General features: G+C 32.7%; 1 protein-coding gene and 5 non-coding genes across 7 annotated transcripts in view; 5 read left to right on the forward strand and 1 right to left on the reverse strand.

Annotated features, from left to right (window-relative positions):
- sNPF-R (short neuropeptide F receptor) overlaps positions 1-24,848 on the reverse strand; it is a 294,572-nt gene that overhangs the window by 106,619 nt on the left and 163,105 nt on the right. The gene's annotated exons all lie outside the window — the stretch shown is intronic.
- On the forward strand, positions 6,561-6,679 carry LOC149422615 (5S ribosomal RNA). Its single transcript, XR_016302453.1, has one exon. It is a non-coding gene; the product is annotated as a 5S ribosomal RNA (ribosomal RNA).
- On the forward strand, positions 7,003-7,121 carry LOC149422616 (5S ribosomal RNA). Its single transcript, XR_016302454.1, has one exon. It is a non-coding gene; the product is annotated as a 5S ribosomal RNA (ribosomal RNA).
- LOC149422617 (5S ribosomal RNA) lies at positions 7,445-7,563 on the forward strand. Its single transcript, XR_016302455.1, has one exon. It is a non-coding gene; the product is annotated as a 5S ribosomal RNA (ribosomal RNA).
- Positions 7,887-8,005, forward strand: LOC149422618 (5S ribosomal RNA). The gene has a single exon (XR_016302456.1). It is a non-coding gene; the product is annotated as a 5S ribosomal RNA (ribosomal RNA).
- Positions 8,878-8,996, forward strand: LOC149422619 (5S ribosomal RNA). The gene has a single exon (XR_016302457.1). It is a non-coding gene; the product is annotated as a 5S ribosomal RNA (ribosomal RNA).

The raw sequence follows: 24,848 nt of genomic DNA on the forward strand, positions 1-24,848 counted from the left end.
CTATTTAAAATAACACCTCTTATTGGAAAACCTTGTAAGTTGTTGTAAATAAATGAGGAATAAAGCAAGTTACGTCAAGGCGTTAATCAACATTGAATTATATATTAATTATATATAGTGACGGCCGGCATAGTCCAGTGGTAACGCATTGGACTGCCATTCCGAAGGTCGCGGGTTCGAACCCGGCGTGCGCAAATAAATTTTATTTGATTAATTTGTGTTATTTCACAATTAATTAATTAAAATAATATATAGTATATTTGCGGCACGTTCCAGAGTGGAAGATACTACCAGTATCGCCCTGGTGTAAGACCACCATTCAGAATTGAAACGTTGCTCCAAATGGCTTTAGCCGTGTTTAGTGACTAGATCTGAATAGCCAGGTACTTCCCCACCTTCCTCTCTCCCTTCCCCACTTACCTTCAGCCTCACAACATCCCCCAATTGGGGATGCCATAGTCTCACTGGCTCCAGACGGGAGCAGTTGGGACTCTTGTGAGGTATTCAGTATAAAAAAAAATAAAAATATAAAAAATACAACATTTTAAATAGGTACAAATATTTTTCTCAAGAGTAATGTACACAGTGGAGATTTTTTTACCTAAAAGTTTTCCAGTTCTATTCCACAATACCCCAATATATTTTAATTCGCTTTTTTGTGTTCAGTAAACAGATACATGATACGGGCTTGTCCGAAAAATCGGATCCATCTATGAATTATTTGTATAGTTAATAGCTGTACCGGACAGCAGGCGGATGGACATAATCATTAAAATAATTAAGGAAATGAATATTTACTGTTATCACGCATCTAACGACGCCGAATCCCTTTTTGAAGCTTATCACCGGACACGTATCATGTGTCAAATGGGATTTAACCGTAGTAATTAAAATTTGGTTATTTTTCTTGGTTCTTTAATGCTCTCATGCATCCTGTTTAGAGATAAGAATATTTGATGTACATTAACACGTGTTCAATTCGAACTCAATAAATATGCAAACAACTGCCACAATCAGTCAGTTGTCCGACGACTTTCGCATGTGGTGTTTCTTTTGAAAATCTTTACCTAAGGTACCCCCGAGAGGAAACCGGCATTTACAGTCGATGTCACTGGCGTAGGTGTCCAGTTCAATAGCTATTTCATTAATTCTATACCAAGTAGCATTTCAGGGGAAAAGAGATACGTGCGGTTTGCCTACAAATAATTATAAAGAAACTAACGATGATTAGTTTTTTTTTAAATTTTCGTTTACTTTTTGAAACAAAATGTTAAACGGACACAAAATAATATACAAAAAAAAACTTTACCAATATGCGTTCGTTCGAATTATTTATTTATTCATGTTCTCCATAAAACGGTTTTGCATCTATATATTATTACAAATATAAAAAATTGGAGGTACATGAAAGTTTAAAAAGGTCATGGGGGCAGTATTATTATTTTGTGATCGTAGGTCAAAAGACAGTTGCTGAACTGCCTGTAAGTGACGTTGAAAACGTCGCTGGTTAATGCAGAATCGGATGCAGTGGAATTATGTAATGGATGTCCTTCTAAACTTAACTTTACTTAACCCAACAGCTTTTTAAATATCGTCTATTTGAATATTGATTTATTTTTTCGTGAATGGATGAATGTAAATCTTGAAGTGGAAATTAACCCATTTTCGACATCCGTCGAGCTGAATTTCGGCAGGTAGACTCGTTGTCGATGGATGCATTTCTCTGAAATTGGATGAGATAACAGCAGTTAATAGACAAAATAAATATCGGTCCCAACCAATCAAAATTTGTCCCAGTTGTTAGCGCGGTTGAATCTAGTTTCTTGGGAGGAAGATTCATTCCGCAGTAAATCCAAAAAATTTTTTTTTAAAAGATACTTAAAAAGTTCACAGCAGTTAAGTATCCAAGGGGAGGATGGTTCAATCTTCAGTTAAACGAAAACAAAAAAAATACCCTTTTAAATACATCTTTTGATTAATATAGATGTTTTTCATTAAAAAAATATGTTTTTTACGGGTTGATTTTGTTCGGTTCCTCGTTTGAACGATCCCCAAAGAGTTGGGTAAGGTAAGTTAAGAGAAGCATGTAGAAAGCCATCAAGAGCATAAAACTCTTGCTTTTTAATATCATTAATTTTTTGCGTTCATTTTTTGCGCCAAGTCCTTAAACTGTTGTTTATGCCTTTTTAACAAAAACAGCATTTTTCTTTCAACTTTCTTTTGCTTACCCAGGTGGGTAACGCAACAACGCCGTGATTCCAATTCATTACATTGCACTGTCCGCTAGGATGGGTCCATAAATTCACCGCTGCCTGTCAGGACTTTGAATTATTACGAGGCAATAACAAGGCATGGTCGGTTAACGACCGAAATGGAAAAAATACAGCACAAATGGCTTTCAACGTGTGAAACCTAATGGAAAATACACACTCACGTGCAATGAGTGCGGGCACGCCGAACCTGCTGCTTACTTTAATTTTACAGTGGTGTGAATGAACACTTCGATTTGATTAATGAATTATCTTAGTTCATTATGTTGATTGCTTTATATAATAATTATATTTTGATGATTTTTACAGCGTCGTTTTTGTTAAAAATCAACTCAAGGAAGCTGTACAAATGTATAATATTCACTGGTTCGTCGATCACTAATACAAAACTAAATGTGCATTTGACCAATTAACGTGGTGCTGCGTTAGATTACACATGTATAATTGTTTATTTATATTCTGAACAGGCGAATAATAAATAGGACCATACTAACCTGGGAGGTCACTTTGAGATTTTTACTGTTTATTGTTTATTAGAGAAATTAAGATACAGTTCGATTGCAGATGACATAATTAGAACACATATTAAGCAAGTTCTACGATTATAGGTCAAGAAAAACGAAAAAGTCATCACATTTGTTAAATTTTGGGTCGATTTTGGGACAGTCGACAGCAAGATTCATACATTTCGTACGTTGCATCACAATATACATAAAACAAATTATTCGTATGCATTCGTAAAAATGTCTATGTCGGTATTTACCACGAACTAAGCCTGCCTCCGTGACTGTCCTAAAATGGGAAATCAACCTAGTTCGACAGTGAAATATTTATTAAAATAATTGTAACTACTAATGTAATGTTTAAATGATGATGGTATGATATGTCAATTTGAAATTAATTGTGACAGTTAATTTAAAATAATGTTACTTCAACTCCACAAACACAAAACTTCAAACAAGTGTCCTGACGGAAGTGAACCGATTACGAAAATAAAAGAGTTTAGCTTAACCTGTCAAACAACCTGAATATTTTTACCAAACTATTTTGTGGTCGCCCGCTTTCATTGCTCGCTAGTGTAGTATCTCGTATTTCGATACATTGAACAGGTGATTGAATTATTGACAACATTTGTTGTTGTCTTGAGTGGCAATTTTAATCCTAAAAGAAGGTCTTCAAAATAATACGTCTGTGGCAATAGTAAAAATAAATTGGTGGAAAAAATATCTGCCGCCGTAAATCGCTCAAAAATATTGTGAAGCAGGAAAAAAAATAATATTGGCAAATTGGCAGCCAATATAAAAATGATCTATTGGTAGTGTTTTCTTTTTGCAAAACGTAAAAACCTTATTTGTATTGGTTAAGTAAAAGCAACTCACGAAACCCAGACTGTTTTGTGTATAAGAATAGAAATATAACAATACGCAGTTAATAGAAGACTTGAAATGTATTTTGTGTACAGGAGTAGAAATATAACATTTGGCAGATAAAAACTTGAAATGTATTTTGCGTATATGAGTTGAAATATAACAATACGCAGTTAATAGAAAACATGAAATGTATTTTGTGTCTAGGAATAGAAATGTAACAATTCGCAGTTAATAAAACTTGAAATGTATTTTGCGTACATGAGTAGAAATACGACAAAACGCAGTTATAGAAAACTTGAAATGTATTTTTTGCATACGAGTAGAAATATAACAATACGCAGTCAATAGAAATCGTAAAATTTATTTTGTGTATAGGAGTAGAAATATAACAAAACGCAATTTATAGAGAACAATAATTTACCTAAACGTATGTATATAAAGTCAAATATTGATGTTCCCTCAGATAGTTGGCAAAATTGGCTGGTATCCTATCCTATATATCGTTGGAAGTAAATTGTCTAACTTCGCAACACTTTCTTCAGGGGTACCCCAGGGATCCGTTTTAGGTCCACTTCTCTTCATCCTTTTTACACATGATGTCGCCAAAATAATCGAGTAATTCAGCCTCTTATCTCACTGCTACGCTGAAAATCAGCAAGTTTATTTATACTGCGCTCCAAACGAAATTAATAGTCTAAAGATCCGTATAAATGAATCTCTAGAAGCAATAACTCGTTGGATGTCTTCAAACAAGCTGAAGCTGAATCCATCTAAGACTGAGTTTCTCTGGGCGGCCACAAACATACATCAACATTTCATAGACGATTCACCTATTTCTATTTCCGGCAGCGATATCATCCTAAAAACAACAGTCAAACTTCTCGGTGTCAATTTAGATTCGGACTTTTCGTTTAAAAGTCAAATAAATAGGACTGTAAGCACCGGTTTTTTTTTCACCTAAAACAACTCAAGTCTGTCCGAAGAAACCTTCTTACAGACGCAACAAAACTGCTTTTCAACTATTACGTAGTCTCACGTCTCGATTATTGCAACGGCATTTATGCCAGCCTTCAAAAATATCAAATTGACTAACTTCAATCAGTGTTTAATGCAGCAGCACGGCTCACAACCGGTGTTTTAAAATATTTGCACATTTCAAAACAACTTCGTAACCTTCACTGGCTCAAGTGCCTGAAAAAATCCAGTGCAAATTGAGCTGGATGGTGTTTTAATTCATTAATGAAATGGCCCCACCCTACATCTCTGAACTATGCGTTCCGGAAAGCACTGGTCTGAGGCAGTCAACTCTTAGATCAGCAACATCAGCAGCTGTAGGCAGACTGATGGAACCTAAGCGCAAGCCAAATACTAAGTTTGGTGATCGTGCTTTCGGAGAATCTGGGCCAAAGGCTTGGAATAAACTCCCTCCGGAACTATATTCCATAACAAGTCCAACAGAATTCAGGTCTAAATTAAAAACTTATCTTTTTAAGCTGTCATACCCTTAAATTATATATGCCATTCCTGAGAAAAAGTCCAATTATGTCCTAAACCCTGTATCTAAATTTCGCTAGTAAACAATTAGTTAATGTAAATTATGTGTTAATCTCAAGTGACCTGCCAGGTAAGTATTGTACTGTATATTATTTCCATATATAGTTAGTAATAACATAGATCCTTGTATAAATGTATTTTGTATTAATTACAGAGCCCTTTAGATGATTTTGCACAAAAACGGCGCTATAAAAATCATCCAAATATTGTTGTTATTATTATTATTATAGTTTCGGTTGTTCCCAAGCTTCCTGGGGGAAGTATAATGATATAGACGAGGTATTCTATTTTACTGTAAGTCATGCCTGGAAAAATTCCATTTCTTTGAATGATTCCACCTATTTTAATTCGTGTTGTTGTTCTTAATTATTTTTTTCAATGTGCTAAAAAAGATATCCATGGTACAAAAACACATTTGTTGTCGTTATGTTTAAGTTCGTTCAAAAATGTGGTAAATTTGTTTTTGCAAAATCAGAAAGTGTATAAATTTAGTGTAATAACATTTTAAAAATTAAATTCACCATTTTTACACCTCTGATTTCGAAGGATTAAATCGTCCTCTCAGTACCTGTTGACATTTTTGTAGCTACCCAAATGTATCAGTTAATCAAAACATAAAACTGTGATCAATGTGAAGGTTGTTCGAAAATCCGAAGCTGACAATATTTGTTGTTGATGGTCTTCCTCGATGATGGCAATCCCATGTAAAACGATAAGTTAACTATTTTTCTTAACTTTAAGTTAAGTTATTTACCATATGACCAAATTTGTTAATAGAAAATAATATTGAAAACCCTCAACGAGAATATAAAAAAATGGGTGTGTCAAGCCTACGCAAGACAGAAGTGAAACTTCTAGTATTCTTCTCTCTCTCTCTTTTCATTTCATTCTCTCTTTTTTTCTGTCTATTGACATATTTATAAGTAGCATGTGATAAAAAAAATTAAAAGTTATAAAAAAAGAAAAAAAAAATTAGTTAAAGCGGGGATCGAACCTCGGTTCTTCACGACCACAGTCGTGCGCTCTGCCTGTAGACAGCGAAGATGAGTTAGGAGAGTGAGTTAAACTAGGTATATAATATTAGCTAGGCTCCTATAGCGAAATGATCCCGTTTTTTCGTCACGGTCATGAGTCGGTTTTACTCCGGTCCTCGAAATTGCATGACGCGCGTAAAGAAGTTTCACTTCAAAAAATTCCTGCAAAGTTATGGATGTAATTACGATCTTTTTCAAGCGCGTATGTAATGATTATTTTTATCAACGTCGCATACACCTTGCTAATGTTTTCAGTATTATTAGGGCTTTTTTATACTAATTTTCATATATTTATTGGCAGGTAGAGTAGAAATTAATATTGTTTAGCGTTTGCCAACGACCATACCATGTTGAACACACCGGTTCTCGTCCGATCACCGAAGTTAAGCAACATTGGGCGCGGTCAGTACTTGGATGGGTGACCGCTTGGGAACACCGCGTGCCGTTGGCCCATTTTTTATGGTAATTTCATGTTTTTTTTTATTTTTTTATCGTTACTATCATTAATAATATCATAAAATTCTTTAACTTTTCAAGTATGCTACAGGCCTAAAATATTACTTAGTGGATTGATATTATGGTCAACCATTGAAAAAAAAAATTCCTTCAAAATTATGGATGTAATTACGATCTTTTTCAAGCGCGTATGTAATGATTATTTTTATCAACGTCGCACACACCTTGCTAATGTTTTCAGTATTATTAGGGCTTTTTTATACTAATTTTCATATATTTATTGGCAGGTAGAATAGAAATTAATATTGTTTAGCGTTTGCCAACGACCATACCATGTTGAACACACCGGTTCTCGTCCGATCACCGAAGTTAAGCAACATTGGGCGCGGTCAGTACTTGGATGGGTGACCGCTTGGGAACACCGCGTGCCGTTGGCCCATTTTTTATGGTAATTTCATGTTTTTTTTTATTTTTTTATCGTTACTATCATTAATAATATCATAAAATTCTTTAACTTTTCAAGTATGCTACAGGCCTAAAATATTACTTAGTGGATTGATATTATGGTCAACCATTGAAAAAAAAAATTCCTTCAAAATTATGGATGTAATTACGATCTTTTTCAAGCGCGTATGTAATGATTATTTTTATCAACGTCGCACACACCTTGCTAATGTTTTCAGTATTATTAGGGCTTTTTTATACTAATTTTCATATATTTATTGGCAGGTAGAATAGAAATTAATATTGTTTAGCGTTTGCCAACGACCATACCATGTTGAACACACCGGTTCTCGTCCGATCACCGAAGTTAAGCAACATTGGGCGCGGTCAGTACTTGGATGGGTGACCGCTTGGGAACACCGCGTGCCGTTGGCCCATTTTTTATGGTAATTTCATGTTTTTTTTTATTTTTTTATCGTTACTATCATTAATAATATCATAAAATTCTTTAACTTTTCAAGTATGCTACAGGCCTAAAATATTACTTAGTGGATTGATATTATGGTCAACCATTGAAAAAAAAAATTCCTGCAAAGTTATGGATGTAATTACGATCTTTTTCAAGCGCGTATGTAATGATTATTTTTATCAACGTCGCACACACCTTGCTAATGTTTTCAGTATTATTAGGGCTTTTTTATACTAATTTTCATATATTTATTGGCAGGTAGAATAGAAATTAATATTGTTTAGCGTTTGCCAACGACCATACCATGTTGAACACACCGGTTCTCGTCCGATCACCGAAGTTAAGCAACATTGGGCGCGGTCAGTACTTGGATGGGTGACCGCTTGGGAACACCGCGTGCCGTTGGCCCATTTTTTATGGTAATTTTATGTTTTTTTTTATTTTTTTATCGTTAACATCATAAACAATCTTATATCATTCTTTAACTTTTCAAGTATGCTACAGGCCTAAAATATTACTTAGTGGATTGATATTATGGTCAACCATTGAAAAAAAAAAAGGCGTTAAAAACAAAAAACATTAAAAGATTCTGCCGATAGATGTCACCCCCGTAATCAATATAATTAAATAGATTAAAAAATATATATTTATATTCTGCCGATAGATGTCACCCCCATAAACTATATAATTTAAAATTAAAAAATATTCTGCCGATAGATGTCACCCCAGTACAAAATATAATTTAAATGACGAAAAAAATAATATGAAAAATAAATAATGTTTAAAATTACAATGGATTAAAAATTTAAAAATTTCAAAGAACAATGACTACAAACAATAAAATTAACATTCAACCAAAAAAAAAAATTAATATGCGATGGCCGAGAATCGAACTCGGATCAACTGCTTGGAATGCAAGTATGCTGACCATTACACCACCAACGCCAGTTGTCGGGATTACCTAAAAAACATTTATATCTTACTTCAAAACTTTCACTAGATCAAATGAACTTTAATCGGTCCCGTATTTTCGTTTCGGTCATAAGTTGGTTTTACTCCGGTCCACGAAATTGCATGACGCGGGTAAAGAAGTTTCACTTCAAAAAATTCCTGCAAAGTTATGGATGTAATTACGATCTTTTTCAAGCGCGTATGTAATGATTATTTTTATCAACGTCGCACACACCTTGCTAATGTTTTCAGTATTATTAGGGCTTTTTTATACTAATTTTCATATATTTATTGGCAGGTAGAATAGAAATTAATATTGTTTAGCGTTTGCCAACGACCATACCATGTTGAACACACCGGTTCTCGTCCGATCACCGAAGTTAAGCAACATTGGGCGCGGTCAGTACTTGGATGGGTGACCGCTTGGGAACACCGCGTGCCGTTGGCCCATTTTTTATGGTAATTTTATGTTTTTTTTTATTTTTTTATCGTTAACATCATAAACAATCTTATATCATTCTTTAACTTTTCAAGTATGCTACAGGCCTAAAATATTACTTAGTGGATTGATATTATGGTCAACCATTGAAAAAAAAAAAGGCGTTAAAAACAAAAAACATTAAAAGATTCTGCCGATAGATGTCACCCCCGTAATCAATATAATTAAATAGATTAAAAAATATATATTTATATTCTGCCGATAGATGTCACCCCCATAAACTATATAATTTAAAATTAAAAAATATTCTGCCGATAGATGTCACCCCAGTACAAAATATAATTTAAATGACGAAAAAAATAATATGAAAAATAAATAATGTTTAAAATTACAATGGATTAAAAATTTAAAAATTTCAAAGAACAATGACTACAAACAATAAAATTAACATTCAACCAAAAAAAAAAATTAATATGCGATGGCCGAGAATCGAACTCGGATCAACTGCTTGGAATGCAAGTATGCTGACCATTACACCACCAACGCCAGTTGTCGGGATTACCTAAAAAACATTTATATCTTACTTCAAAACTTTCACTAGATCAAATGAACTTTAATCGGTCCCGTATTTTCGTTTCGGTCATAAGTTGGTTTTACTCCGGTCCACGAAATTGCATGACGCGGGTAAAGAAGTTTCACTTCAAAAAAAACACACACAAAAAGATAATTGTCGCAACTAGAACTCGAACTTAGGTCGTCTAGTCTTGCCAGGACCAACAAATCGACCTCAAATATCAATTTTAAGAATTGCCGTTATTTTCATCAAAAATTATTCCAATTTTTGGAAACGTATTTGCAAAGTTCTTACCAGCGTACATTTGCAAGCTTGGTGGTGTCTCAGATGTATCTGTACCATTTTAAAATTATTTCTATCTTATTCTATTTTAATTTAAAAGTGTTAGTATAATTTTCACTGATTAAATATTTTGATGAGGTTTATAAACTTTAATAGTTTCATCCTAAACATTAAAAATAATTTTAGATTTTTTTTTTACTTATCGTTGATCGTATTTAGCCTCATATTATTATTTGATCATGTTTCAATACCACTTAGACCAAAATGTTATTATTTTCACATGTAAAAAGATACCATCAATAGTGTGTTAAAACCGCCTGTAAAAATATTATATTAAAAAGCTTTATGCCCTGAATTTCGTTTACGGTTGGTCCTATAGAAATCGGAGGTGACGTTGTCGACGTACAATAACGAAAATGACATACGAATAATAATTGTCTACTTCCACATCAATCATTTCACAGTTCTGTTGATATTATCGGCATAAACGTGGTTTTGACAGGAATTAGACCAAGCCAAACGTTTTAAAATTCAGTGCTTTTATTTCGTGATTTAATTCAATCCGATGATTGATACGAATCAAAGGGGTTATGTTTTACCCCGAGAAATACAAATAAAATATTAACATTTTAAAGTTTTTTTCTTTTGTTTTGCAAGTAATGATATATAATAATTTTGAAAAATTTGGTCGTAAATCTTAGATTTTCGGAAAAGTTAAAATTCTTGAAATGTCATGAAATATCCCTGAAAAATAACTTTATACAGTACTGCACAAGAGTTCCAACTGCTTACAACCAACTGTAGCTAATGAGACTATGGCATCCCAAATTGGGCTATGTTGAGAGGCTTGGTCACACTACCCACTGGTAGGGAAAAGACATAGGGAAGAGAAAGGTGGTATAATAACTGGCTATTCAGATATGATCACCAATCACGTCTAAAGCTATTTCAAGTCACGTTTCGATTGTGAATGGTGGTCTTCCATCAGGGCAAGGCTGAAAGTATCTAACACTGGAACTTGCTGCAAGTATTCTTTATTTTTTATAACATAAATATATTTATCTTAATATGACAAAAATCAATCAAATAAAATTTAATTAATATAAACTGGGTTTTTAACCCGCGACCTCGAGTTACTATAGAGTTACTCGAGTTTTAAATTATTTTACTTAAACATTTCTGAACAACCATTCCATTTTATTTTTCAATTTTTTGAATTCGTTAAAATATTTAAGCGGTAACCCTGCTTGTCATCTTGGTTGTGAAATTAAATTTTCAAACTTGGTTTTAGAACAGTTAAAAAGGGAGCTATTCTAAAAAACGAATTAACTCGGAAACAATAAATAACGGCCGTAGAACTGAAATAAAATTAAATGTAATCAAGTCCAGGAAACACGTCTTTCAGTTGCTTCAATAAAGTGTATGGACATAAGAGAGCTTTTAAATATATCACTCTGTTTATTTGGCGAGTTTCTACGTAAACAAGCATCGATATATAAACAGGCACAATAGTATCGGCCGGAAAGAATGCGAAAAAAGTTCAAGCGATTCGTTCGCCAGAAATATAGACCAAACCTCTTTTATTTATACTGCGTTGGCCGGGCAATTATTCCCAGTTCTGTAAATATTGTTTCTCTGTGTTCTTTGAAATCTTCATTTAACTCTCGTTTTATATTGTTTTTAACAAGTTTGTTTGAATTTCGAAGAGGTGTTACCATCGACCAACAAATATATGTCGATGGGTATTATTTAAGTATTCAATAGGAGTATACTATGAAATTCTTTATTATCTTTATTTTATTTTGGAATGATATATTTCAAAGCTTTATAGATCGTGATTGGAAAAAATGGTTACAGATTTGACTAATAAAGTCTACTTTATCTGCTTCAGAAATAATAAAGAATTTTTTAAATTTCTACTAGCTTTCCTGAACAGCGAGCTTCTGAATGTAGTAGAAGAAACACAGGATCTGAGGCACATTATCAACAATAAATTGATGGACGATGTTGACATCGACAGGCAAAGAAGAGTACTTCGTATTAAATCGAAAATTCTCAGTAGAAGATTTTGGCTTTGCAGCCCACTTATAAAAATAATGCTATTCATTATGTTTTGTACATCCTTTTATGTGTGCAAATTATGGGGCGGAAGAAAGGAAACACGGAAAGGCTATGCGTGCAGTATATCAACATCTTTCAAATGTAAGAAAATGGCGTTGAATGACCACGTGATGACAATGTTACATCAGAATTTTTGTTAAAATAACTGGGCCTTAATCCCTTTTAAAATCATTTGTCGCTTTAGACTCTACTTGGAAGTGATTAATTTTAAAGCTTTTTTTTAGAATGAATGTCTGATACACTTAATGTTTAAGATTAAGAAAGAAACGATCAAATGGTTTGGTATGGTATGTAGAGCGGATGAATGAAAAAATGCGTGTAATATGAATATAAGACGTTGATCGTATAATATGTCAAGGAACCCCGAGGAAGAAATGGCGCGATCTGATGAATCAAGTACATCCTAATGTTAAGAAAAAATATATCGTAACAGAAAGGTAGTCTACACATGAAGAAAGGCTAACTAATTATAACTGGCCTCTGTGATTGGGATCTAAGACAAATGACGGCTTAATCTATTGGCTTTTCCATAGACTCGCATTGTAGTATTGAATCGAGGCCAGAGTTTGTCGCGCTTTCTTGATCTGTGACAGAAAATACCCTAGCTTAGCTCTCCCCTTACTGATATTTATTTATTTTATAAAAAAACAATCAGCTTTTTATTTTTAATACAAAAATAAATATACTCATAAGAGGTTAAACTAGTTTAGGCCAAAAAAGTTTCGTATACCAAGGTTTTATTTTGGAGCTGTATTTTGCCTCACATCTGTTAAGATGATAAAAGGAAGAGGAATATGGAATGGGGATAGGAGAGGCTCTCGATTCTTTTCATTCCTAATATTTTTACATTAATTTGTGATCGAATACATAACTTCGTTACTATATTTCTGAAGGTTAGTGTCATTAGTGAAATTGTGTCCAATACTGCACACATTTAAGGGGAATTTTTAGGGAAATTTTACTTCCCGTATGAATGATTAAATGAAAGTCATATCAGAAACTAATGCTTTTGTTTGTCTTTGTTGCATAAAGTGTAAGATACTCTCAGTATTGTTCTGAAGTAAAACAATTATTCAGAATCGAAATTTTTTAAATGGCTTTGACTTTGCTTGTTGACCAGATCTGAATAGCCAGATACTTCCCCATTTTTCTCTTCCCGTCTCCTTCCTCTCCCAACTACGTTCCGCCTCGCAACATAGCCCAATTGGGGATACCATAATATTACTGCCTCCAGAGCAGGTTGGGAGCAGTTGGGACTATTGTGCGGTATTCACAAAAAAAACATAAATAAAACATTAACTTAATTTCCACATTTAAAAGAATGCTTGATATGATCTGTAATTATTTATATTTTTGTTTCATATCGAGTACATTTCATATATTATGTATTCTATAACTACCCAAATGACCCTTTCTTGAACTCATGCACTAGGCTTACGTCACTTTTACATTCTGTCAGGAAGGTCACAGAGTAACAAAAAAGTATATTTGAAACGATATATGAATGTATGTGAATAAAGCAAGGAGTGCATGACAATATATCGTATGGCGGTACATCCTCTCTGCCGGTAAAAAGGCAAGACGGTTAATTAGTTTTATATTTTATATGATTTTATCAGAACGAGTCCCACCTAGCGGTATCTTTTTCAATGGTGGCATTCGATTTGTGAAATAACGAACTATTTGTTGGCCAGAAATCAATAATACCAGATACTAGCCAGCCACAAGGCGTCCAACATTTACATTGGTTTACTCTGAATTCTAAATAAAACAGAATAAAACTTTTCAATACGTGCACTTACGAACAATATTATGTTAAGATTTTTTTACACAAAAAAGGTGAATAGTTTTGCATTGAAAACAACTTTCAACTCTCACAATACATGAAATGTATGGTATGTGTCATGTCGGGGAGTCGCGTCGCTACTGAAGATGCTAAAGAAAAATGTTACACTTCCAGTCATTGTCTTCCGATCAAAAATACGTCATACTTACAAGAATGCTTATCCAAAAAAAAGAGTTACCTAAATATTTTGAAGAAAACGTTTATAAATAAAATCAAAACAAATAACTATGTACAGATAATGTAAAAATCGTTGCTCCCTTAGGTTCCATGCACAAGAGTTTCTTTTTTCTGATAAGGTAGGTACTGATCCAAGACCGAAAATGCCCTTAAATTTAAGAAGAAGCTACAAGCCAAAAACGTATATATTCTTTTTATGCTTTATATTGTCACAATTGTAGGTAAAAGGCATTAAAATGGCTTGACAAACGGAGTCTAGAAACGACCGATTTCAAGCACAATAGTGGTTTTTAATTATTTTGTAAATAGTTTTGTACGAAAGCAAAAAAGCTAATCAAAGGAAACTGTCATAAATAATTTTTGCTGTAATACTGTATTTTTAAAAGTCCTTTTCTTTAAGTGATCATACATTTCCATTGAAAAAAAATTATAGCTTACATTTATATTTTTTATTGAGTAATTTATTGTTATATTTGTATTCTACTCAATGGAAACGATAGGAAAAACTTCAATTTATCTAAAGCATATTTTTTGGTATTCATAATGTACACCAATTCGTTATAAAAATGAATCAAATGCCTTAATATTTGAAATAAAAATTTGTAAAATGTAAAAAAAAAAATATTATTTCTTGAAAATCCCACCCATTTCTTCAAAAATCAAAAACGTCCAAATGTTCTTCAGTTAAAGTTTGTGTAGTTACTCGCATAATATTCTAGCGGAAAGCTGCATTGACTTTGTCACTTTCTCGCAGTGAAGCACTCGCACACACTTCTTCGTTTCTTAGTACACAATAGTTGACAACGTGCTATTGTCAAAATGGCAAGTTGAACTTTTTTATTGTTACTTTGAAACACAGGTTTTATTGTATTCAAAGTTGACATTTTATCGATTGCGAATGAAAAATAGTACGTCGATCAATAAACGTTTTACTGCCCATAAAGTTGTTGCCCGAGTATGAATACTATTACTTTGATTTCCCAGAGAGCTACAGTAGAAAAACATTTTATCCAATCCATATAAAAAACGATATTCATATAAAAAGTTCTATTAGTAGAAATAATTTATGAGTTCATATGATTTGAAATGTTTACACACAACACACAATAAACATATAAAATGTTAAATACAAACATCGTGATCAATAATTTTGTAGTAGATGTTCAAATAGAAAATTCTCAATTTTGATCATTCCATGAATTTTTGTTTCTGTAATTTTTATACTAATTATGTAATGCCGTAACATTTTTTTAACTGCGAACAGCTCACGAGACTAGATAGAAATATGCCTATTAAGGCGACATAAGACTCTAATAACAGGGATTTGATTTATAATTAATTCCAACGAATTCTTTACCATAATATCACTTTTTTCAGACCGACACCCACGAATGTTAGTTATTTATACTTAAGATGAATAAAAACAGTACCTCACCATTAAAATATTTTACGTAAATCGGCTTGAAAATTTTATCTAACGTTTTTCAACAATATAATCAGTGGTAAGCACTAGATTTCGAGTAAACTTTAAAACTTTAGCCGTTTATTGCGGATATTTGAATGTTGCAATTCTAGTTATAAAATAAGTAGGTGTAAATCTCTTCAAGTTTAATTTCGTCCACATCTAATTCTACCTGTGAAATTTGGTATGTGAAATTCGCGATTTTTTAATTTTTTCAATCATATATTGGTTCCTACACAAATTATAACGATATTTTTTTAGTTTAAGTACCCTACGTTCAGTATATTTCTCTCTTTAAAGAAGAATTTAAAAAAATATATCCCCCTTCAAAAATAGCTTTTAATCGTGTGTTGAAACATTGCTTGTTTCGCTACTGGGTATTATATTTTGCCAAGGATAATTTAATTAAAGATAATTAGTCAAGAAAGGCTGTGTACTGTGTAATGTCGTAGTAATTTGCACATGCATAATTTGTATGCCATAAACAAGAGACATCTGCTTAGACTAGAAATTGAAACTGTATGAAAATATATTACTTCTGTTATTGTTATAATATACAGATGTTTCAGAAGAACATTCAAGCAGTAAAGAAGACCTGCAGAATTTAGATAATACATTAATGATGACTGTAAGTAATTTTAAAGCAAACAAGGATTTTTGATGACATTGTGCCATATTGTGGAAGGATGAAGCTTCGGGACAAGTGGATGAGATTGTAAATTTAGGTAGTACGTTTTCAAGATGTGGAAAGATGATAAGAATCCTCGACAGAGGGTTGAGTCATTATTATGATAATTTATCAAGGGACGCGAGGTTACCCAGTCAACAGATTTCAGATACAAACCCTGATGTATGGCATTACATTATGGAATTCACAGAGCAAGGACGAACACACGAAGACTGAACGCAACGAGATGTATCACGAGGTATTTTTGTGTGCTCTAATCATCTATTTGCGAAATACGATTGAAAATATGCAAATAGAATGCAAGGGCAATAATATGCGCAATGAATCCGCCGATGACATTAAATTTTCTATTGCTACAAACAACTTTAATTCAGTGAAAAGAAAAGATTTTTTTCGAACCGTTGACATTTTGCTTTCATCTGTAATTAGATTTATTTAATTCAAATGTTATCTCTTTTATACGCCCGTCTTTTGTTTTCATTGCCAATTTGTTTTTTTTTCATTGTTTACACTTGTTTGAAACGAACACGAAGTTTTAATCTTAGAAATGTGTTAATATTTTAGAATAGTAGAAGGTGATTTAAGAGAAAACGTGATTATTTTTTGTTTTTTGGAAAACACACGAGTACATGTGAACTTTAGACTATAAATTACTGTCGGTGTTTCGGAACTGTATTAATAGTTTTTAATATAATTTTGTATTTGTGAAAGAACGAATTTCATTTGCACTTGAAAAAGTGGGTAAACGAAAGAGGAAGCTATTTTCTGGCGTTCGGCAACAATAAAACTGATGAGAGATTTTGTTTATTTCCTTTTCGGGGCACGTTTGCCAGTTGAATTAATAACCTATCTTCTCTCATATTTAACACATTTTATTCTAAGTTACAACATGAATACATATTTCTTTAGTGAAACGGATATTTCAAAGCCTCACAACTGTTTATTTTAAAGTCGGAATGAGCTCAAAACATTACCGAGAAATTCCAGGTTTGCAAAGCAAGAGTTGAATGTTTAAATTTAAGATTTGAACTTAATTAAATCATTCTCGTTTTAAAATCATTATTTTCAAAATAATATCAGTACTCATAGCTTCCCAATAAAATAAGCTGTCAAAAAGGTGAGTCCGCAATGAAGAAGTTAATTGTATTTTTCTACATTGGTATTGCATTTAATGATCACTCAGAAAGTGTGATAACGTGTGATAACGTTTAGTCTTTAATACCCTAGTTTTAATATATAAGTTAAAACATAAAATGTTACAAGATTAAATAATGAAAAGTGTTTTTATTAATAGTACGGTACATGCCTATCCTACGGAAAGCAAAACGATTTTAGACTTTCTAAGACAAATTTATTGGCAACACAAATCAATATTTAGTATACAGGTTTTAAAATGTTCGATGTAGGTCCTTTCAGTATTGAGGAAGCTAAATTTTTTTTGGGTTATGTCTTAGTGATAAGAAGTCCAAATATAAGTACCTATTTATTTTATATATATTAGAAAAGATATACACTAGATATAAAATTTTGAATTTTACAGCCAAATAAATAATCCATATTAACAATATGTGACGAGCGTAGAATAGAGTACAGCAACGTAGCTTAACACGTTGAACGCCATGTAGGTCACCGGTGACCTCATAACGAAAATCGTAATTTTTCTCCCATAGCGCCATGACGGTCACCGGTGACCGCAGTAAATTTTCTTGATTTTCATGGAAAATTTTGGTCAATAAAAAAAGGAATACGTTTTGATGGTCGCTGATGCCATCTGAGTATTTTTTTTTCAAATTTAAAATGGTAATATTTCTTCATTTCCACAATGGCGTTCAACGTGTTAAAATTATAAAATGTGTATCATGTACCTATATATTATTTTTTATAAATTTCCCTCTACTAGTTAGTAACTCTTTCCTTCCTCTGCTAGTGTTATGTCCCACTAAAGTGCCTCAGGGTTGGTTAAAATGTACTTATACTGTTTTCTCGATTATTCATTCGATTATTTGAGTTAATTCATTTTGAAAATCGTTCTAGGTGCAAAGTACCTGCTTACTGCTTACCTACCCTAAACGCTCTATACTTTAATCAAGAAATTTCTCGGGTAAAAAGGTTTCCCCGTTTAGTTTTCCTCTATTATTTTCTGTTTCGTTTAATTAACTAACTAACCATCACAATGTCTCCACGCAGGGATAGGCAGAGAGGACGTACCGCCAAACAACTCGGTCTTGGCACACACTCCTCATTCACATTCATACATCGCCTCATACATACTCTTCTATTATTCTCACTCTTGACATGGCCCGACTCAAGTATCTGATTCACTCGATCGTTCCATTCACACCATACACATTTGCGTCGTATATTCTCCTTACGCTCCTTTCTTCACTCATTTGCTCTAAGCGTCCCTTTCGTAATCTTACTCATTACGCTTCCATCATTCCCTTGCACTCTTTGCGGATCTCCACATTTCTCACACGATGATAATAATAATAATAATATTTTGATGATTTTTATAGCGCCTTTTTTGTGAAAAATCACCTCAAGGTACATGGTTTTACCATACATAAGCCTCAGGGATCTCATTTCTACAACATTTAGTCTGTTTCTTTTAGTATCGAATATTGGTATTTTGAAGCGTTCTCTTCGGTTTTTTGTAACCGTATTCACCAGAAAAACGTATTTATTCAATTGTTTCTTTATTCAGCAGAGCTTAAAATTTTTTGTGCGTAAAAGAGATATTTTATCAAAAAACTATAAAAATATTTTGAATTTGTGTTCCATATTCAATGAAGCCGGTAGGTTTTGAGATAAACATATTTTTAAAGTGGTACTGTATAAATAATGTTATCTCCAAGGGCAGTGGAACAATAGCATTACCAATGTAGAATTTTGTGAGGCTAACAAAAGTGGAGAAGGGAAGAAAAAGGTTAAGAAAGGTTTAGGTTATTAGGAAATACATTTAGCCTGAACTAAGCCATTTCTAGTAACTTTTTTTCAGAATTACCAGGGTGAAACTGAGATTATCTTCCATTGTTGAAGAACTAAATATATGACGAAAGTTTGAATTGTTTATGGATTTGTGAAACCATACGAGTAAATTAATAGTTTTTGCTGACTTAGGTTTCAAACTCGGTCCAGATCCAATGAGTTTAACGGGTTGGTACGGAGTCTGTCAACTTTAAAGACTATTAATTATGTGGTCCGATAGAATCATTTTTAAAATTCACTGTTGCTTTCTCAAATGAAGACTACCCCAATTATTCAAGTTCAAACACGAGAAAATGCAATTACAGTATATATCATAATATCCTAGTTCACCCATGAGAATTAGTGAAAGAGTATCATATTATCATTATATTATACCCAAAATTACTCCAAATGGCGATCCCAAGCCCTTAAAATCATTTCCCAAACCCGATAGGGAAACCACTAATTACAACGAGTAATTAATGAATGTTAAAATTTGTTCGGTTTTTAAATACAATTAAAAAAAATCTTTTTTTGGAATAACTTAATGGGCAAAACATCAAATTGTAATATTTAATTATTAAAGAAAATATTAGCTATCGTTTACCACAAAAAAAAACATCGACTGATATTTATTCACATCTCTTACCTTAATAATCTTAGGTCGTAGATATCTCTATCTCAGCGCGGTCATGTCTGAAAACCCATTTAAAATATTTTGTGATAAAAGTGACCCACGGTAGGTACATTAAATAACTTCTCATTTGGATGCTAAATGCACTGGAACGAATCAAAAAAAATTACGAATCTGCACGAATATATACGCAATTATTAAAGTTATATTAATAATTGCGTAGTTTGTTAAATCGTTTTTTTTATATTAATACATATGGCAGAATATTTTTGGGAGGTCATTGATCAAATGACCACCACAGAAGAGCCGCCACTGATTCCAATGCTTCTTTTCACATCTTTAATGAATAGATTTTTGGCTCTCTGAGCAAAAAGGTGAAATAAATATAATGACTTTCATAGAATATATAAAAATTAACCCATTGAAAATGTACGTAAGCACTTCATTTTAAAATGAAGTGGTGAGATACCAAATTTAAGATAATTTATTTTAGCCTGATAATGTATTCAGAAATGATAAGTTAATTCTAAATCGTATGATGTTGTGTTTCTTGGGTTTGACTTTTGTAAAATGGAAGCAATGTACCCCTAGATATCTAAAAAGACGATTTATTATTATGAAAAAGTGAGACAGTTAAACCGATAACCATGTTTCTCAGGAAATCGATGCTTGGAAAGTAATACCTCAAGAATCTGTCTCATCTGATTATATTATTTATACCTCACGCAGTATGACTCGGTAGTTGAAATGAATTGAATTATTTTCCAAACACCAATATTGCAAAATTTAATCGAAGAAGATTATATATCGAAAAAAGTTGAACTCGGAAGCAAAAAAACCTGGGCCGAATTTCAATATAAATTATACCAAGCACGTGTTCGCTGATTATTACCACACATTGGCCGAGAGCCAGTTCCCCAACTGGTTCAGGCAGAAAAACTAAGAGCACTAATGTTTACATTATATAATTCTTTTGAAACTTCGGTGTAGAGTCTAAGCTTTAACTTTTTAAAACGTTTTCTTCTAGGTTCTGCCAAATTTGAAAAATGAAGTTAATCATTTTAATAAAAACGGTCTATGGACATTCACAACAAATACTTATCCAAATCAAGCGAGGGACCGTAGAATGCTTTATTATTTACTCCCCGCTGCAATGTTTTCACTATTTGGGCTGGACAGGAATTTATAACAATGTCGGGCTGTCACCAACAGCCAGTGTTTTTGGCAGCACTATAAGCACGTTGTACTAATTGAAGTATGCCCACGGTTCAAAAAACATCGCTGAAAATCGATATATGATTTTTTCCATTGGTGTATCCACAATTGTATTCATTGAAATGAAATTGCTTTTCATTTGATTGAAAATACTTTGTCATAATACTTCATTTAATGAAACATTATTATAGTGGTTGATGCACTGGCTTGTGGCGTTTTGGTTTTCAAGGGAGCATTGCTTCGATGTGTTTGGTTTGTTAATTTGAAAATTTTATTTTAGTGCCATAGCCTAATTATTTCGTCTCAATTTCTTAGAAAGTCTGCATAAAAACTTTGAGTGTCAAGAACATCATCAAGAACAAGACAGTTTAACCAATATTCGTTTGTCATTGGAATGCAAATATTACTTTAATACAATATACTAGCGCAGACCCGTGAACAATCATGGGACATTGTAATACCAATTTGTAAAAGACAATTAAAATACTTTTCCGTTACAATACCTTATTACGGATATTTTATCGATTATTACAATCAGTAAAACAAATTAAAAGGACAATTCAAAGTCTAGTTCTAGAGTTCATTGAACACATAGAATAGCGGGTTAAATAATACTAAAAATATGTGTTAAATGTACCTTTTTTGCATGAAATAAAAAAAGATTTACATACAACTGAATTTAGTCTTTTTAGATTGACTATTAGGAATACTAAACATCTCCACATTCTCCTGATATTGCTCCAATAGATTTCATACCCATCGTTTTTTTATTTACAATTTCATTTGATATCGAAAATGCCATTTAAAACTGATTTCACGGTATCTTCACCTCCAAAAAAATCGAATTCTTTCAGATGTGAATTCGTAAATAGCTAGAACGTTGTATTATAACGTGATCGTGAAAAATGCAGGAGAAAATTAATAATTCAAAAAATTCACAAAATTGTTAAGACCTAATGTCATTTAACCAAAATTAATTGTTAATTAAGCTGTAACGTAAATAAGTTTTAATTTATAAGTTCATGTTCTTTTTAATTTCTATGTATTCCTATTGACTTTTCTCTATAGATTATAGCAATGCACCCTAGACACCTTCCATAATCAACCATCATTACTAATTGTAATCCCGGAAATGAGATAATTTTTTTTTTCTATACGTACCTTCCTGAAAATGTTTTGAATGAAAACATGGCCTTTAAGTTTAATAAGATTATGGGCACTTGCCATCATGTGGACGCAAAGAATTTACTTTGTTTTCGATGTTTCTTTTAAAGCGTGTCTCTAAGGTCTGTGAGTAATGTTTGTAGAACTGCTTCCCCACCAGGATGTTTTTTGCGAACTTCTTTAAATATCTAATATCAGAGGTCCGAAACCATTTCGACACATTTTAATATTAATTTATCTATTTAATTAATTTAGTCATATTTAAATGAAGGAGTATAATTTTGTAATTTTTTACCGCTATGTGCTATGGCTTACTATGAAAATTAAAAATAATCAAGTTTATTTATATATAAATAATATATTAAGTAGTTGACGTGTACCCGACGTTGATTAACTTTTATCTATTTTCTAAAAATATAATATGCATATATTATATTTATAGAAAGAAATTCTCTAAAGATAGAAAAAACATGATCAAAATACGTTGCGTAGTTAAGAAGAACTAAGGGCACGAAAAGACACAAGAGCGACTTTATTTTATACTATTCAGAGATCTAGCAGTTTAGATGATTTGATACTCGTAGCACTAGGGACTCAAAAAAATATACGAATGCGAATGGATGAAAAAATCAGGGCATCCTAAGGGAAGGATTGCACTTACCGGCCTTTAGAGAATTTCTTTCTATAAATATAAAATATGCATATTATATTTTTAGAAAGTGGAGAAAAGTTAAGCAAAGTCGGGTACACGTCAACTACTTAATATTTATAATTAATTCTATAATTAAATGATGTCTACGTATCAAGAAAATGGTATCTCGCATTTTTCTTCTAAATTACAAATGATTTTTATGAAAGCTTCATATCTCACGATTTGAATTTCATTTTGAGCTTAAAACATGCTGCAATTTTGGCTTAAGTTACTAGATACTATTTAGAACACTCGTATAAATATGTAATTTATTATCTCGGTTAAGGCTGGCCGCATACATACGTTTTCCGTATTCGATTTACGAATTCGTTTTCCGTATTCGGAATTCCGTGAGACTAGCGCAAACGTTCGTTTTTCTTCATTCGGAATGTATAAACGTCAGAACCAGTGTTACCAACAAGGGCGATATATCGCCATTTAGGCTACTCAGAGCGAGAAGAATCGGCGCCGAAAAAATCTAAAAGGCGACTGGTCGCCAATTAAGCTACTTCAAAAACATCAATTTTAAACATGTCCCGAAATTCTCTAGCCACCCCCCCCCCCCCATGAAATTTATTTTTCGGGGACAAATTTTATATTTTCTTGAAATTCTCTAGCCACCCTCCCCATGAATTTTTTTTATTTTCTGGGGACAAATTTTATTTTTTTGAAATTCTCTAGCCACCCCCCCCCACGAAATTTTTTTATTTTCACGTAAAAACATCAATTTTAAACATGTCCCACCTAACAGCAAATTCGGCTACTTTACGCTACCTTATGTATGAGAAACGGCGATATTAGGTCAAGATTCGTTGGCAACACTGAATTACGAATGGAAATTTCCGTACGTTTGCGTCGGCACAAACAAACTGTATGCAATAGCTGCGTTCCACATGACGTCATTAGGTTTTTTCCATTCGTTTTCTCCGAACGCGCCGGCTGGCATTCGGAACGTGCGTAAGGAATTTGTTCCGTTCGGAACTAAAACGAACGTGTGCGGCAGTTAATGTATTTTCTACTGATTCCGTGCATTCGGATGTCCGAATACGGAAAACGAATTCGGAAATCGAATACGAAAAACGTATCTATGCGGCCAGCCTAATGGTGAATTCAAATTAGCCAGTCTAGTAATTACGCTGATTTTAAACTGTCTAATTCCAATTTTCTGCTCTTCTCTCTAAATAATATAGTTAAGTCAGACTCTCAGCTCGCGCTAAAAGGATTAACTTCAAACTTTGCCGGATGGAATTGAAGAGAAAGCTTCGCCTGAAAACTTATTCGAGTTGTGCATTATTTTGTAGTTATAACTTAAAATAGCCTGCAACTGAAAATGTCACCTGCTTTTGAAGGCAATAAAAAAACTTTGGATTCTTAAGAGGGCGCGCTTTGGGAATACACTTCACGATAAAGCTCGGCATAAATTCAGAGAATAATAAAAGAAAATAATTTCAACACATCACACGAAAAAAAAAAGTTTCTAATAATTTTTTTTACTATGAATATAAACAGGAAGATGGTGTACCTAAATCATTGTTACGAAATTTTCAACTAGATTGCCTACACACTCTATAACTCTCTTTAACATAATATTTCTTTAAAACATATAAAACCGAAAATACCTAATTCTTGTAGTTTTTTACTTTGTTTTGTTTCTTTCTCTCTCGTTTTCTCTCCCCTGTATTTGTAATCGAGCAAAATGTATTTTTACCAATGTATTAGTGGGTAAGTACATTATTCTAAATTCCTATCTTGGCTCTGTGCCTCGTATGTGTATATCTCTGTCTGTTTCTTTTTTGTTTATTCTTGTTTGTTCTACTTAAACTCCCCTTTTCTATTTATGCACTTTTTTATATGTGAAACTTATAATTAAGATATCAAAATACCAATGTAAAATTGTACTATTAACTCCCACTTATGTATTGTAAGATCCTCTTGTCCTACAATGAGTTTTGTAACTCATCGGGATTGGTCTAACAAGAAATAAATAAAAAATGATATATCAGAATATTGGCAATATCAGTTTTATTACAAATCGTTATA

The sequence above is a fragment of the Hesperophylax consimilis genome, chromosome 7 (genome assembly GCF_061612785.1).
Source record: "Hesperophylax consimilis isolate HC1 chromosome 7, BYU_Hcon_1.0, whole genome shotgun sequence".
NCBI classification, from domain to species: Eukaryota; Metazoa; Arthropoda; class Insecta; order Trichoptera; family Limnephilidae; genus Hesperophylax; species Hesperophylax consimilis.